The sequence below is a fragment of the Rhea americana genome, unplaced genomic scaffold, assembly GCF_003343005.1.
Source record: "Rhea americana isolate MKP2758 unplaced genomic scaffold, rheAme1 scaffold_322, whole genome shotgun sequence".
Lineage (NCBI taxonomy): Eukaryota > Metazoa > Chordata > Aves > Rheiformes > Rheidae > Rhea > Rhea americana.
In genome coordinates, this window is record NW_028186449.1 from 136884 (window position 1) to 153557 (window position 16674).

The window sequence follows — 16674 nt, forward strand, 5'->3', positions numbered from 1 at the left end:
AGAATGTCTGTGCTTAAAGCTCAGAACACGCTTAAGAGCCTTGCTGATTCAAAGCCAGAGAACCTGACTTCTTGCAACACTTATATTTCTCCTCTTCTGAAACTATAAAGCTGTTATTGATATTTTTAAGATCTTTCAATCAGTCGATGTATTCTAGATAAAAACAAKTTAGAACAAGGTGTTTTACTTTTTATTTGAAACTATTGCATTTTTTACCATGTGCCTAAATGTTATGATTAAAAAAAGAAATCTTTCTCTGCCTAACCTGAAAAGGACTCATTGACATGTTATTATATCTTATAACTAATTAAATAGACTATTGTGAGGATAATGTGATTTACCACATGCTTTGTCTGATTGCATTTGATCTGCCTTTTAATCAAAAGGAAAAACAGATTTATTTATAATGAAAACATGACATGATTACCAAATCTGCCTTACTTTCGAGAATTTATAAGAACTTTTTGTACCCAGCTTTTACAACTATATTTGTGAATCATCGTCCTATTATAAATAGAGATGTCATCATGTTTATGACACAGTGTTTTATTCTTCTTGCCCCAATTTCCGCTCTGGCTTTAACAGAACAACTTAACCTTGTACTTTCACCACTGCTTCCTGTGTTAAATTCATACTACTGAGAATGCTTCACTGATCTCTTAACCTCTTGCATGTACATTTACTAAATATTGCATAGTCATTATTACAATCAGTAACATTCTCTTGGAAACATTTTTAAAGTCACTGAGGTATTTTGGATTGTTGCCTGTTGGTAATCTGCCTACAAGGAATACTGTAAAAGCATGTTTAGCCAGTTTAACTGTGACTGTTGCTCATATTATTGTCATTCGCAAAAAACTGGGACTGTACTGCAACAGGAGCGTCACAAATACAGGGAGAAACACTACAGAGGAGCTCACTATTGCTCAGATGAAAACTCTTTACCTTTAACCAAAATGACATGCAAGTTTCATTAATGAACAATGTTGTAATGGTTCTGGCATTCTCATCCTGGATCAAAACAGCTGTTATTTAAGAAGAGCAATTTTTCTACAAAAGATAAAATATTATATAAATGATGTAATTCCTATGGTTATAAAGAAAAATCTTTCCAAAGTAAATGGCTGCAGTAATTGGGTTTGATATATCATACTGGAATGTATTCTGGATCTTAAAGCCAAAGAAAAATTTCTTTGCTCCTGTTTTATCATAATGAAGAGAATAATGTACGTGTATGTTCCTGGACTATTTGCCATAAAAAAAATTTGAACCTAAAAAAGTTGAACAAAAACATCAAACCTACGCCCAATCTTCCAATTCACTTACAGAGTATTTTTACGTATTTATCAGAGAATAATTTGAGAAATTTTATTGTCTCAGGGAGTTGCTTCCCTAGTCACTGGCTTCAGTGGCAAAACCAGTTTAAGAAGCCTGGGCTTCTCCCCTTTCACCATAGCAGTTTGCTTCCTCTGCAGCGATACCTGTCGGCAGGGCTCTGCAAGAAGGCGGGTTGCTGAAAGGATCCAGGCTACAAACGCCTCGCGAGCATGCATGTTGCGGTGTCGRGGTGGGAATGAGAGACGAGCAGAAGAAGAGGTCCGTGGGAGGCGTGAGAACTGCTTGCATCGACATTGCCTTTGCGACACAGACCTGCACCCTGAGAAATGTCCTCTTGTGGCCTGGGATCAGCTACCAGGAGGTGGGAGGAATTCTGCTGCAAGCTCCTAACACCTTCAGCAAAAGGGAGAAGGTATTGACTCTTTAATAGCAGTTTTGAATTTCAAAGGCTAATTAATCATAGACATTTAAAATGTTACGAAAGAAAAAAAAAAGGTTACAAACTACAGCTAAAAATTTTTCGTTTTCTTGGCATTTTCATTTTTTATTCCTTCAGACATTGTGGTGTTACTTTACTGATGCCGCTTTTACCGTATGTATTTTCCTTAACCATAAGGCTAGATTTAAAGAAAAGCTCAGACAAGCTGCTCTGGTTGTGGCAGATCCAGTGTCAGTGGTTACCCAGACAGACTTCCCCGAGCCGCTTTTTCAGGCCTCAGCGCCCATCCCAGGAGAGATGGCTGCACCTCCCCATCTGCTGGCATCGTTGCGTGCGGAGTCTCCTCTAACCCAGTTCTGTCAAAAGCGATTCGAGCAATTTTTTAAAAATCCCTCACTGTGAAGTATTTAAACTCACTCAAATCATTTCGACAGAATAATGTTAATGAGTAACCACACAGTCAATCCTGCTGGAGCCCAGGAGGGTCAAACATTTCTGGTAGGACGACAGTGGCAGGCAGGTGGCAGCAGCCTGGGTAAGTCAGTCCCTTCACCTGGTTCAGCAGCAGCCGTATGTAGGCGACTTGCGTACAGGCTAGCAAAGTCTGACCTAAATCTTCAGTTACTCCTGACTGATGCTTTTCACCCCTCAGGAGCATCTGTTACGCAAGAACAATCTGGACAAGACAACCCAAGAGTGCCCTAGCCCAGACAGTGTCTGAATTTGGGAGGTAAAAGAAGAAAAGGTATAAAACAAAAAAGAAAATTAGAAATATGAATTTTGAGCTTTTGTTTACACATCATAAAGCATAACACAYCTAAAATACCAATTTATGTTTCAACTTTGCCATTTCAGTAAAAATGCTTTAAATGAGAATTTTACAAGTATAGGGCAAATTAGTCTCTTAGAATGAACTTTTCTAAACAGTAATAYGTCATGGAGAGTCCAGTACCTCATATTATCTACCTTATCCTGCCTTTTCTTTCTCAAGATCCTTTTTCTATCAAATATGTTTCAGTTCTGGTCATGTGTTACTGACTAGGTAACAACATTTGCTCTCTTTCGGACCAGTCTTGTATCGAGCAAACCTAGAGCTAAGTCCAGATCAGTTCATTCAAAATTTGGCTGTGCCAGAATGTAGAACTGGCATCTTTCTGATGGCAAAAATCACTTATTGTTATTCAACATACAAGATATTATGGACCTGATTCTCTTTTAACTACCTAGATATAAATCACGTATTTTGCTTTGTATCAGGCTGTATTGCTGTTGACTGAGGAACCAAGCAACAAGAGTCAACTCCTCTGAATCATTTGTCTTCAGGGGAAATTACCTGGCTGACACTTCATTAATATATTTTTTCCATGTCTTACTGCTTTCAAAGGAAGTGTAGGGCTATACTTTAGAATCAATGTAATACCTAACAGGTATGGTATTGGACAACTTTTTACCTCACATTAAATAAGTAGGTATTCCTAAAGAGCCCTTACAAAAATGTAGGTTTGGTCTCATTAAAAATCCTTCCTTACCATTCCTGAAACAGAGCAGTCATSTATCAGTTTGCATTTTTGCAAGTAATTTTTGCAGCTAATTTCAAGGCTGACAGACAGGCACAAAGTTTTAAATTGTTTGCTTGTGGATCTCTACTTTCTCGTATGCTGGCATAAATGACAGAAAGTATAAGTGCCAGTGCAGCTCAGACTATTTATCTTCTTGTTACTGGCSTTGGAGAAGAATGCAATCATTGTTATCAAGAATAGCAAATTCATCTTCATCAGGAAAGATTTTACGGGAAGCTGTAAGAAAAAAAGCACTTCTCATATAGAAAAATACATTTTCAAAAACATTTTTTCTTTTAAGATATCTGTGTATTAGGTATCTGGTTTAAGGTATCTATTTATTAGAAGTTATTGAACAAAATAATTTAAAAATATGAAATTTTGAAAAACTTGTGTGAAACCTGAATATATTTGGGTGGCTTGTATTTTCATGGAGGGCCATTGACGAAAATTAAAAAACCCTCTGACATCTCTTTTTGAGCAAAATACGATTTCCTATTTAGRCATACTAGTTATAGAACTTAAGTCAGCATATGTTTTATTCTTTCAAAAGTGAAAATGAACAATTTTTTTCAAGAACAAAAAACTATATACAACCTGSTTGTCTAGATACCTATGTTCTATATATCTCATATTCAGACCACCACAACAGTTCTAGCTTCTGAATGTTTGTTGTTCTCTTCGAATTATACTTCTAATTCCTGTCCATATTCCTAACTTTCATCCTCCCCTACTTTAACATCCAGCTTCTAGAAAAACTAGACTAAAACCAATTTAATTTTTCATAAGACAGTTTAAATTATGAAAATATTTTAAAAATTCCTAGAATGGTATCCAAGCCTAATTTCTATATCCATGCACACAAAATGGGAGGGACTGTAGCAGGTACAACTCCCCTGGTCACATGGAAGAGGGCACAAATGCTTCAGGCGTTTCTTTTTCAGCTTTGGACCTCATAAGGATCCTCATCAGAAGTGTTGTGATAGGTGTTCASTGGTCCCCAGGCCTGAAGGATTTGACAGAACTTCAGTCCACATCTATCACATCTTGGGATCTCACTGGAATAATTCTCTGTCCTTTCTGTGTTTGTCCTATAGGTTTCTGTAATCAGAGGTTAGTGACCAAGACATTTCATATCCACTGCATTGTACAATATTTATTCTGGATCTGGCACTTTTCAGTGTTTTCATTAATTATTTGCATAATGAAATCAATAACACTCTTATTAAGTTTGCAAATGATGCAATCCTAGGCAAGCCCTACAAAGAGGACAAGGTCTGAATTCAAAAGGATAAACTGGAGAAAGAGATAGGGTGCATTACCGAARTAAGATGTAGGTGGACATTAAATAAAGTGCAGTTCACTAAGGACAAATCCAAAGTACAGCACTTGGGAATAATCGACCAAATAAATATAAGATGGAGAAGGACTAGACAGCTGTTCCATAAAAAGGATTAGAGGTCAAACTGGACCACAGACTGAACATGCGTCAGCAATACCACAAGGTTACAAGTAAAGCAAATATCATCCTGGAGTAGTGTCAATAGAGAGGTTTCATCCGATGGAGCACTGTGTTCAGTGTGAAGCATCATGATCTGGGAATGCCAGGAATCCAATAGAGATAGCACGGAGAAWAGCACTAAGGGAGACTGGAGTCTAAGAAACATTGTAAGGACTGAGGCTGCTCATCTACAAGTGATAAGACTGCAGGGAGACATAGTAATGGTCTTCAGGAGTGTAAAAAGCTATCGCAGAGAGTAGTCATATTGGACTTAAATTACAACAAGACAGAATTAGGATAGGCATTAAGGAAAGCTTTCTAGCAGGTGGGCAGTGGATGGAGAGCTTGCCTGGGGAGGCTGGACAGAGGTCTTTGAGGACTGCTTGGACAAAGCTCTGCCAAAAAACAGTTTAGACGTAGTTAGATATGTCTTGAGAACAGAGGAGGGACTAGCTGACTTTTCACAGGCAGCTCCATGCCTATTTTCTGTGACTTCTATGATGCAACATTCACTAAAACCTTTGAATCTCTCCAGAAGTAAAATCCAAACATGTCTGCAGCTTTGGAGACATATTAACTTAAACATACACTGAAAAAAATAATCCACTCCTCTCCAATTAAAAGGGACTAGTTCTAAACCTAAAAATAAATGACAAAAGACCAACATCCCCAGAGCAACTGTGAGAAAAGGTATGAAGCTTAAAAATAGTTTCTTGTGAACCAGCAGAAGCATTTGCCAAAGCCAGTGACAAAAAAGAAAAGAAATTCAATAATAACATGATTGCTAAAACATGCATGAGTCTGCTAATGCCTAATGTATGAATGCTAAGGATTTTTACAAGGACTTGTTTCATGACAAACTCTATCAACAATCTTTAGCAAAATAACCATTTCTCATSTAGATACAATTTTTTAGAATATTCACTTAATTCTTCAAAGCCATTTTTATCTCGGAGTTTTTTTCCATGGGAGAATTTTAGCTACAGAGTTAGAAGAGATTAATTATTGTAACTATTTCAACACCACCAGCAACAGGAATAAATCTGGCTCCTCAGGCTTCTGTTAACTAGGACCTGCTTTTTGGACTCCAGGGTGGGCTTGGTGATATATTTTTATCTAGATAAATTCTAACTAGGCTTTGAATTAAATTAGCGCTGTGCTTGGGAACACTGATCATATTTCCTGGTATTGCCTATGCTGGCAGGAGAAACGAAAGTAATGCTTTGGGTCAAATACTTCTCCTGTACAGACAGAAGCATCTCTGTCACTCATTTTATTTGCAATTGCACATTTGCACAAAAAGGCATAATCTAGCTTCTAAACTTAGAGACAGGATGGCACAGATAGTTTGAGATAAATTCTCTGATCAGCTACAGACAATAATGTTATACTAGTAGAGAATCCACCTCAATGTCTTATTCTGCTGTGCATAATTTGTATCGTACGATAATATTTGGTGTTAGTCAATGCTTGTATCTCATTCATATGATTGTTATCTTGCACTTACAGAGTACCATACAACCAGAGTAATTTCATGCTTCAGAACCGTAACAGGATAAATTATATAAAATCATTTCATTTAACATTCAAATGTTGCTACCTTTATACCAAAGTACGATAGCTAGGTATTAAAACAGAAGCATGTGAAAAGAAGTACATACTATGAAGAATATTACATTTCAATTTAAGAAGAAATTATAAAACAACCAAACCAGTTACCCAAGTTGGAATTTCAGGTTTTATATACATAGCACTCAAAACCAAATATACAGCTAATTGATTGAACAAGCCTCTGTGCAATTTTAAGCATACAAATAAATTTAAAATTTCACAGTATTTATTTTCTCCAAAATGCARAATAACTTCCTAAAAAATATACTATAATATAGGCCAGAAGATGAAATAATCAATTCTATATTGCAGAAAGATCAAAATTTAGCTATTTTGTGTTTCATCTCTATTGGATGAGAGATTTATAAAAATAGAAAGCCAAGAGTATCACTTGTTACTCATGTAATTTTTTATTTATAGACTTGGAAAATGGTGAAATACTATACTTAAGGATACGTATATCATTAGGAAACCCTATATTAGCTCATCTTAAGAAAGTTTTAAAATGTATCTGGACTGTATATTTAGAAATGGTATTGAAGGTATCTAGTTATAAAAGTGAATGACAAATAGCATAGAAATATTTTGAAGTTTTAATTTTGATAGTTCTTTTCCTTTATCCCTTTTACTTATCTGACATAAGCAGCACTTGTTCAAATATGTGAAGAAAAGTAAGTTTTATTAGCCTTCACTCTCTTGCATTTTCACTAATCATAAAGAAGGTGATATTTGCAGTTGATTACTTAAACAGAAAAGAAAGAGCTTTAAATGCTCTACACAGCACTGGGCATGTGAGACCACAGTGCAGGGCCCAGACCCTGCTGTCCATTCGCCTGGAGGTACCTGCTCCYCCTGGGCTCCAGGACCACTCGTGCTCCTCTGAAGGAGGTGAAGCCAGCAGCAAACGGAGACCTTATCACCCCAACCTGTCTCCTTTCTCCTCTTTCTCCTGTCTGCACTCCTGAACACACTGTGTATCCAAATTCAGACTTGAAGCAAGAAGCATTACCAGTCACCAGATGTCTGTAACCACAAACGTAGTAAAAGATGCTGTGTCCAGAGCTGAGTTGAGAAAGACATGTGAGCTTTCCTTTTGTATGTCATACAAGACATCTTGGGTTATTTTAAATTATCCTGGAGAGCTGTGGACTTTGTACCAAAACAAAGGAGAAGACTTCCCCTGATCTGCTCCACCAGGATGGCTGCAGGAGTGAGGAAAACCTCCAGGCAGTGCAGCCATTTCTGCTGCAAGTTTCTTATCGTGGCATTAACGCGAGTTTGGAAACTGAGACCAGGCTCAGCTAGAAAGGATCACAGCTTCAAAGGCAGCGGCTAGGAAGAAGTGACTGAAGAAAATCCAACTGCCTACCCACTTAGATTTACACAACTAATTACATTACTAGTTAGGCATGCCTGTGTACCTAGTTTTCACATGATTATCCAAAGACACATAAAAGGCAGAATCAGTCATACAAGTCCCGATAGTGCTTAAAAGAATCAGCAATTCATTATAGCAACTTCATACATTTTATGGGCATMTAATAAGAAGAATATTCACAATTACCTCTAGTGCCAGAATATTTTTTTTAAATATTCACGTGGTCTCACATAGCTATGATCATCTGTGTATGGTAGTGTGGGTGTGTGTTTTTGTGTATATGGAAGCATTAAACCAAGACAATATTGTACAATATTATAATCTTATGTGCTTTAAAAACACGTTTGCATAGTCCTCATTTTAATTTATAGAAGTACAATTTTGCTTGTTTAACATTCAATAATAAGGAACAGAAAACCTTGAGAAAAAATGTTATCTAATAAATGTACTGGCATGCTCTATACTCTAAAAGCTAGTATAAGACCTTACAGCTCTTCAACATTTCTAGCTTTCAGATTTATACTGGTTAGGAAAGAAGATCAGCTATACTTAAAAATGCAAAAGCTGTCCCCTGAATGCTGCATTTAGATGCTCACTTAGAGATCAACTAAGCTATGCATTCCAAAATAGATCATCATAATCTAATATTGTCCTCAGCATGATTTATAAGCAGCTGGAGCTTCAGACTACAACAAAAATAAAAAGCAAAAAAAAATAATAATAATGTGTAGTACTCAGTAAGAAAGTATTTTGTTTGCCCATGAAAGCTTGTAGCRACGCTACACAGGCAGACTCCCACACCTTCCTTTTATTAACTGCAGGATTGGGGCCAAATTCTTACTGAATGTCTTTGACTACAACCAACATAGTATTATGTAAATACATACTCCCAGGGTAGTAAAAGGAGTCTTGAACTGCTGCAAAACATAAATGTTTTTATTTCTATTGCATGACTATGTATTGGAAGTCATTCTGCTTCAAGAAAAAAAAGAGCTAACTGGCCATCTGTATCATCTATCTGTACAATCTTTCCAGGAATACGAAGGTAAATAGACTACAAAGATGTACCTAGAAAGCTGGGCYCATCTGAGGGTGTGCTCTTACCAAGATGATTAGCGAAATCAGGCAGCACCAAGGAAAGAAATAGTTTATGAATTTTTTTAATGCATTTTGAATGCACTTGAAAGAAGGATGAAACTAAACGCCAGGATTTGAAAGGGAATCCTCAGCTCCGCTACAACCTGTTGGACACTCCTGATGCACAGCCTCCTTGCAGGTTCAGCAGCTCACCCCGCTGTACCTTGTAGCTGCAGGAAGAAGTGCCACAAAACCTGCTGACCCTGGCCTTGGCTCAGCCCGCGGGGGAGGAAAGCCAAGGTTCACCGCAYAGGCAGACAGTGATCCTGGCAGGGAGCAGCCTCACAGCCCCAGCAGGTCCAAGGCGGCTGAGGCACTGTCTAACACCAGTCCCTGCCACAGCAAGGCATCAATCATGTCCAGAGCCCATGAAAGGTATCCATGCGAGGCATCCAGGCAGGAGCACCAGGAGAGAGGCCTGGGGACAGAATTTCCCGTACCACAGGTTCAAGATCTGTCGAAGAAATAGGGCTGGAGAGAAGGCTACCTGCAGCATAGGTCCAAGGTCCACATAGGAAAGCAGTCAGGACAACAAGGGACAGAGCTAGACAGACACATCCGCAGCATTGCTCGGGCAGTAACTGGMGGCTTATGCGCCAGCTCCTGGCTCATACCTGCTTGGAATCCCAGCACTACTGTCTACTTCCTTCCAAGTACTTGGGGGGGGTTGTTACTACCACGGCAAAAGATCACTAGGACAGGAGAATATGCARGGATACAGGTTATTCTGGTTCTCATAGACTTTTAGGGAAAATACAAAAAGAGAGTTGTCAAAGCAGCTAGTCAAGATGGCATTGGACCACTTKGTGCCAGTGACTGGCCACAAAACAACACTCATGCAGGTGAGAACCGGGGCTAGATAGCAGTGTGGTAAGGGGGTCGTGACAAGTCCTTGATGGTAAAGTGATGAAATCAAAAACTGCAAAGAGGTATTTCTTTTCTGCGTCATTAGGATTTTACAAGGCGCTAATCTGATCTGAAGAGAAAAGGTCATGGACAGTAGATACTCCGGAATATTGAGAAGACAAGTGGACAAAGAGCAATGGAACAAAAAACATCTTGCCTGCACTTAGCAGGGAAATAGGTGTGGAAAGGCAATGATGCTCATTTTGTTCCACTGTCTAAATATCTGTATGATTCTGTCTAGGTTAGTAATTCTCCCTGCAGTGATACTGTCTTACACATCTTCCTTAAGAGAAAAAAGAAAACTTCTGAATTTTTATGCTTTCTAAGTCCATTTTGGCCACAGAAAAGTTCTCAAAGTTTCTATTTTACAACAAATTGCACTTGTTACATTCAGTCCTAACAACAGCCCTAACATAAAATGAAGAATATTTGTAAAGCACAGGAAAAAATAATAAATGATGGGTATGTCTAGTACACTGATACAATAATTATTGTCTAATTTCCTTCATATTGTAGCAAAATTTACATTGAAACTACCTCAACATTTTTATTTCTCTGTGAGACTTTTCCATTTAAGATTGTTTACTAGAAAATTATATGAGAATAGATCAGGAAGAGTTAAACTCCTTGAGGAGCTCTGTAAATTAACGTGATGTTAAAAATAAGTCAGCAATCAGAACAGAAAGGAACAAATTGTGTTTAATAATAGCATTCACTAGCCATAATTAACTCTGAAGTTCCATTAAAACTGTTTCTAATTTTAAATATATTACCTGCTTCAACACTAATTCATGAGTTTATTTAACCGTATCTCTCAAGATCATATTTTAAATGACCTCAGTTTCTGATGAAGAAATGTCATCCTACATTCCTTCTCGTAGCCTCCTTGTTCAGTAACTGCAGCCAAAATCACCTGCTCATAGGTGTGTTTGTGTTTATCTGTGTGTGCAAATGTATGTGTGTGGAACAAAGGTAGTGATGTAGATGTTCTGCATTTYTTCATTTGGGGTGGTTGTGAGGTAKGTAGATTGCTCCACGTGAGCGCTGATCAAAAAATAAACTAGAAAACATCATTATATATTCTATACATGTTAATTATTTATAGAACTGTCTGCTATTCTCCAGTTCTTCAGAAATTTTATAAAATTTATACTAATTTTTTCATGTCATGCCACAAATAAAAACTAAAATTTCTTAGTATGACAGGAAAAAAAGCCCATACCCTATTCCAGTGCTGTTTCTTCAATATGACACACTGTATCAGAAATACAACATGAAATCCATCATGTCCTGGAAAAGCCTTCATATATGCACCAAATCATATGTCTGAAGAATGTATGACACAGTGCTCAGATGAATAACCATCCCACACCATGAGCGTTCARTACTATGGCAGCTGAGGTATTCTATGGGCTGTAGGAAAATCCAAACTTTGTGAAGTTCACATGCATACACATACATATATATATATATATATATTTATAAGTATTTAATCCAAATAAGGCTATCAGAAGAATGGTGTAATAAGCACTTTTTTAGTGAGTAACAACCAATTAAATGGACTCATCCTTTTCTTGATGAACTCAGTGGCAAACCTTCCTATTAGATATCATGGGTGCATAATAAATCTCAAAAACAAGCATGTTTACATGAAAAAGCACAGCAAAATCCTTCACAGTCAAAGGTAAAATTCAGTCTCAGTTRAAGAGATTACACCTATACACTTTGCAAGGAGAGCAAATGGCTAAACAAAAATGTAAAGTACCACACTGTTTAGGGAATAATGACGCTTCTTGCAGCTACATAAACTAGTTACTTAGAAGATTTTAAAAGGAATAATAGCTGTAGATAYTTCTATAAATTGAACCTGCATTCTGTCACAATCCAAACGTGTATTTAAGCATTCAAGGAAAATAAAATTTTAAAAACCCTATAGGAAGGGGCAATAAATGTATTGGATAGATTTGTGATTCTGTAATAAAACCTTTCTACATTTATGAAAAGGAAAGCAATGTTTACAGCTTCTTCTGCCTTATTTTGGCCTTACGAACTATTCAGTATATATTAGAGATTGGTATAATAAGCTGTAGATTATCCAAATTTATATTTAACCACTCTACTTATGTACATATTTTTCTCTGTTCAGAAACCATAGCCAAAGAGAGCAGCCTGCCTCTCTTAGATCTAGAATGATGCATATATTCAGGCAAAATTTTCCTCTGAAAAACTGCACTGCAAAACTGCCAATTCAGCACACTGGAATGATCGCTATTGTATTATTTTGCTTAAACAAAATGAATCGTTACAGTCAATAAATGATTTAATGTGAATAGATTTTCTTCTACTTTACGCATAAATGCATTCCCGTTCTCCTGCTTAGAGCATTTTCAGTGGATTCAGCCATAATGCTGTGTCATGCTTTCATTTCCTACACAAGGGGTGTAGCACAGCTCGCCYGACACACAGCAGAGGAGCTCCACCAATTCTTGGTAGGAACGCAGGTTGTCAGTCACTCAGCAAACACATGACTCAGCAGCTGCCTATTTCGTAGAAGTCCTCTGCCCACAGGAGATAACCAGGAGGGGCAATCTCTTTACAAGCAAATAAATTCTCCAGTATATTTACAAACAGAAGTATCCTTCCCACAGTACTGTATGTAGTTCCCACAGACTTTATGTAGTAATTTTTTCACTAATTTACTTCTGATCTTTTTGTTTTATATATAGAAGATTTCATAAATAGGTTTATCAGTTCTTAGCTATTGCCAGGAACTGGTGTATGACTAAATTAAAGATGTCCATTTTGTTCACTAAGAAGTCTGCACACTCAGGTARTAGAGTGCTTTTCTTATCACATGTAAAATGTTTGCAAATGTTGCTCATAATTATTTACATTAAAAACTATCTTTCCAAAATAAAAACTAAATGGTTAAAAGCGGACACACACATGGACAGCAAAGAACTTGAAATACTCTGGTCTACAGCAAAAACTCAATCTAAAAAGCAGGGGGAAAGCCCTTCATCATGACATTAGAACATGCATATGCATACACATCACACCGAACACAGAACAATAGTAAAAATACATAAAGAAAAAAAAATCTGCTTATTGGCACTGTATAGGAGACTCCAGGTCTAAATGTTATTCTTTAGCAAATGAGAAGATACCTTAACTATCTTCATTTTCTCTAGTACAGAAATCAAAAGGAACTAAAGCTATGAAACAGTTCCCATCCATTAGATCGACTAGGACTTCTCAGCTTCAAGAAAGAGGACTATCCAAAGTGTAATAGTGGTTCATAAAAACAAATTCTTACTGTGCAAGAACATGGGGATCTCAAATGAAGTGATCAGGCAAAAGTCTGGGGGGAAAAAACAGCAGAGGGAAGAACTTTCTGTAAATGCATAAATAAGCTTTGCCAGTACTTATGATAAATATCAAATTATATGTGGCAAAAAATGATTCAGTAATTACATGCAGGTAAGTCTATCAGGAACTATCAAATACAAATGTGTGGATGCACCCTYTGGCTCAGTAAGTCCTAAATGTCCGAACGCCAGAAAATACAACTCCATGCTTCTCTTCCTATGCTTTGTTCACAGAGGAATCCTCTATTAGCCTCTGTTGGGGGGAAAGTATCTTAAGTATCTTATATTTCTGTTAGAGTAGATGACAAGTGAAATTTTAAGTTCAATAGATAATGGATGTCACCCATACAGTAGGATCCAATCTGCAAAATATTTAGGAATATCACCTATTTTACAAAAATAGGATAGTACGTACAATTTTACACATATTCATTTGCAGAATGGAGATCTCATTAAAATGCTTGCTTCTTGTTCCCAGTTTGTGCTACATTTTGACAAGAAATACTAAATTAGGGGCTCATATTGTATTAAAAACAAGATATACTTTAAAACTCTTACTGAATTCCAACAGGAAAGAAAGTCAGTGTTTGCTGGCTGGAAAAGATGAATGAATGGAGAAATGCTATTTTTAAATGCCTTAAGAAAGGGGCTTAYAGAGTTGAAAACTTAAAGTAAAAATTATTGTTATAGCAGCTAGTAATATCCATTTAAGACTGACAATTTCTTATGGAWGAGTAGTAGTATATATCACATGCAACACCCATTGTTTTGAGTGTATTGCAGTATAATAGCACAATCAGATGACTTAAAACTCAGACTCACAATCTACCCCTACTTTCGGTATAAAGCCAAGTTATAATTACAGTAAATATAATATTTTTTTAAAGAATGCTGTTGCTTATTTTCTTAACATAGTGATTTTGTTGTTTTCATATTGCAAAACTGGAACTAGACTAGGATAAACACAGAGGGAAAAAATTAAGGMTTAAAACAAGTTTAATATGTAACTCCAAATCACCATCATATAGCCCAAGAGGCAGGATATGCAATCCTGCATTCCTTACACACTCGTAATTCCTCTTGGCTTCAGTGGAAGTTTTGTTTGAGAAAGCATATAACCAGAACCTATAATTTCATTAATTGCATGCCACAGGCAGTCAATATGAGGTAAGAATAATGAACCAAATTGGTTAGAAGGGAGGTGTAATCCTCAGCCCCACCTGCACCTTCACGGACCACTGAGTCTATGCACTTAACCTGTGAATCCTGGTGTTTTTACCATTCACCCGCACTTCCAGTGCTTCCTTCTGATATAATGTGTCTGCTGTGCAAAGGGGACCACTGCATGGATACTTCACTCACGACACTACCTGACTCTACATTATCAACCTTCCTCAGCCTCTTGGCAGTATCCAGGATTTCATCAGATACACATTACCGTTTAAGGATTTTTATAATATTCCTACCAGGCACCAAAAAATGAAGATTATGGAGCTATTAATACAGATTGCTTTGACATAATACATTACACATTTCATTTTATGTCCTTTGGGCAATTTAGGAAGCATCATCTCAAAACCATGTGGATGGATTTGACTTTTAGAGTGTTCTTGTACACGTAACTTTTCAGTGCAAACTATAAATTACTGTACTGTGCATGTGGTATGGATAGTTTTACAGTATTCCACAAGGTTTGTTTATGTATGTAGGAAGAAACAGTATGAAACTAGAATGTCTCATATTATATTTAAAGGGCCATTTATTTGTTAAAACATGACCAAATTAAAAGACCACACACTAGTCAACTACTACTTCTTTTTCTAAACATAAAAACAACTAATCTGATTTTAAAAGAAATTGCTCACAGGCTGAAAATTTGTAGGCCATGTTAGAGCAAAGGGTGAATCTACTATGCCAACTCAGCTGAAAACTGATATGAAGAAGTGTATAGCAGATAATTYTTCAAATACAAAAACCTTGTTACATTCCTGTGTAATAAATTGAAAACTCTGGTTCATGTCTACTTATATAACTGAAGATAACTCAATTTCCACAATGCTGTAACTGAAGATTAATCCAAGGTTTTGTTTCCAACATCCATACAATAGTCCTTTTTTTTTTAATCAAGTTTTGCTTTCTTTTGAAAGTGTAAAGACTCACTCCTCAATGGTTTTAAGGTATTTTAGCAAGGAAAACCTGACTAGCGCATTAAGAGCAATAGAGAAATCACTGGCAGCTTTAAGGATATATTCAAGAAAATACAGAAACATGTTTTTTAGTATTTTTAAAAAATCTTTAGCAGTTTTAGTCCAGCAGAATTATGCTGGATTATTTTATGGATAAATAAAGTAGAAATTGAATCTCCAGGCCAAAAAAAAAAATCCTTCATAACACTCCTACAAGATCAAACTGTATAAGAAGCTTGAAATAAGTAGATACAAACAGAAAAAAAATAAAATGAGGGACAGAAATAAAAAATGAAACTGAATGAAATGAAGGTACAACGCTGAGAGAGGCTAAGGGATAAAGGATACGGAGACTCAAATTGAAGAAAAAATAACAGAAACGCTGAAAAAAAAAGTAGAAAGCAAGACTGAAAGAAAACAAATAAAATTTTGAAATTATGGTGGGAGGAACTGATTAATACTACTTCTATAATTCTGATTCCAAAATACATTCCAGAATTGGATGAAATATAAATTGTATGCACATTTTGCCAAGGACATTCTTAGCAATTACAGTCAAGAAATTCGTAATTCAATCAGTGAGAAAATACTTAAAACAGCTTTAAGAATGGGCCGTTTGACCCATCTTACAAGTTCTGTGGCTGAAGATTTTTAAGACTTAGTACTCTGGAACAGTGCAGGCCCGTACTCTACATGCTGCACAGTGCAGCTTCCAATAATGCGGCCATTASGTAAAACAAAATAGCCATTTTTCTTCCTAAATGTATTTTATCAGTTTTTCCTCTTCATAAGCGAACAGAAAAACATCTTATGTTTTCTGATATGAAGACAGTTCCAGTAAAAAAATTCAATGCCAAGACTCTCCTTTTGGCATAAAATGTTTTTGACTCTTCTTTCTGGAAAAGCAGCAGCGACCACAGCAGATAATTACATCTATGAAGACGGCTTCYGTATCGATCGGATGCGCGTGGTGCTCTTCCCTATCTGCCAAATTCATGCGCTTGCCTTAAGAAGGCCGCTGCCCTCAGTGTCTCCTGCAGTTATGGTCCCTCAAATATTAGGGCTGTGTTTTCACTTTTGTTGTAATAATGATAGAAATACAACCGGCAGGTAAACCGTAACGTTGCAGAGCCGCCCAAGCCGTAAGAATGGGGACGAGCAGCCACGCGTTTTTACGTGCCCCTCCTAAGCGCGGGCCGGGCTGCGGCGCCCCGCCGGACATCGCCGCGGGGACGTGGCGGCGCCGCCGCG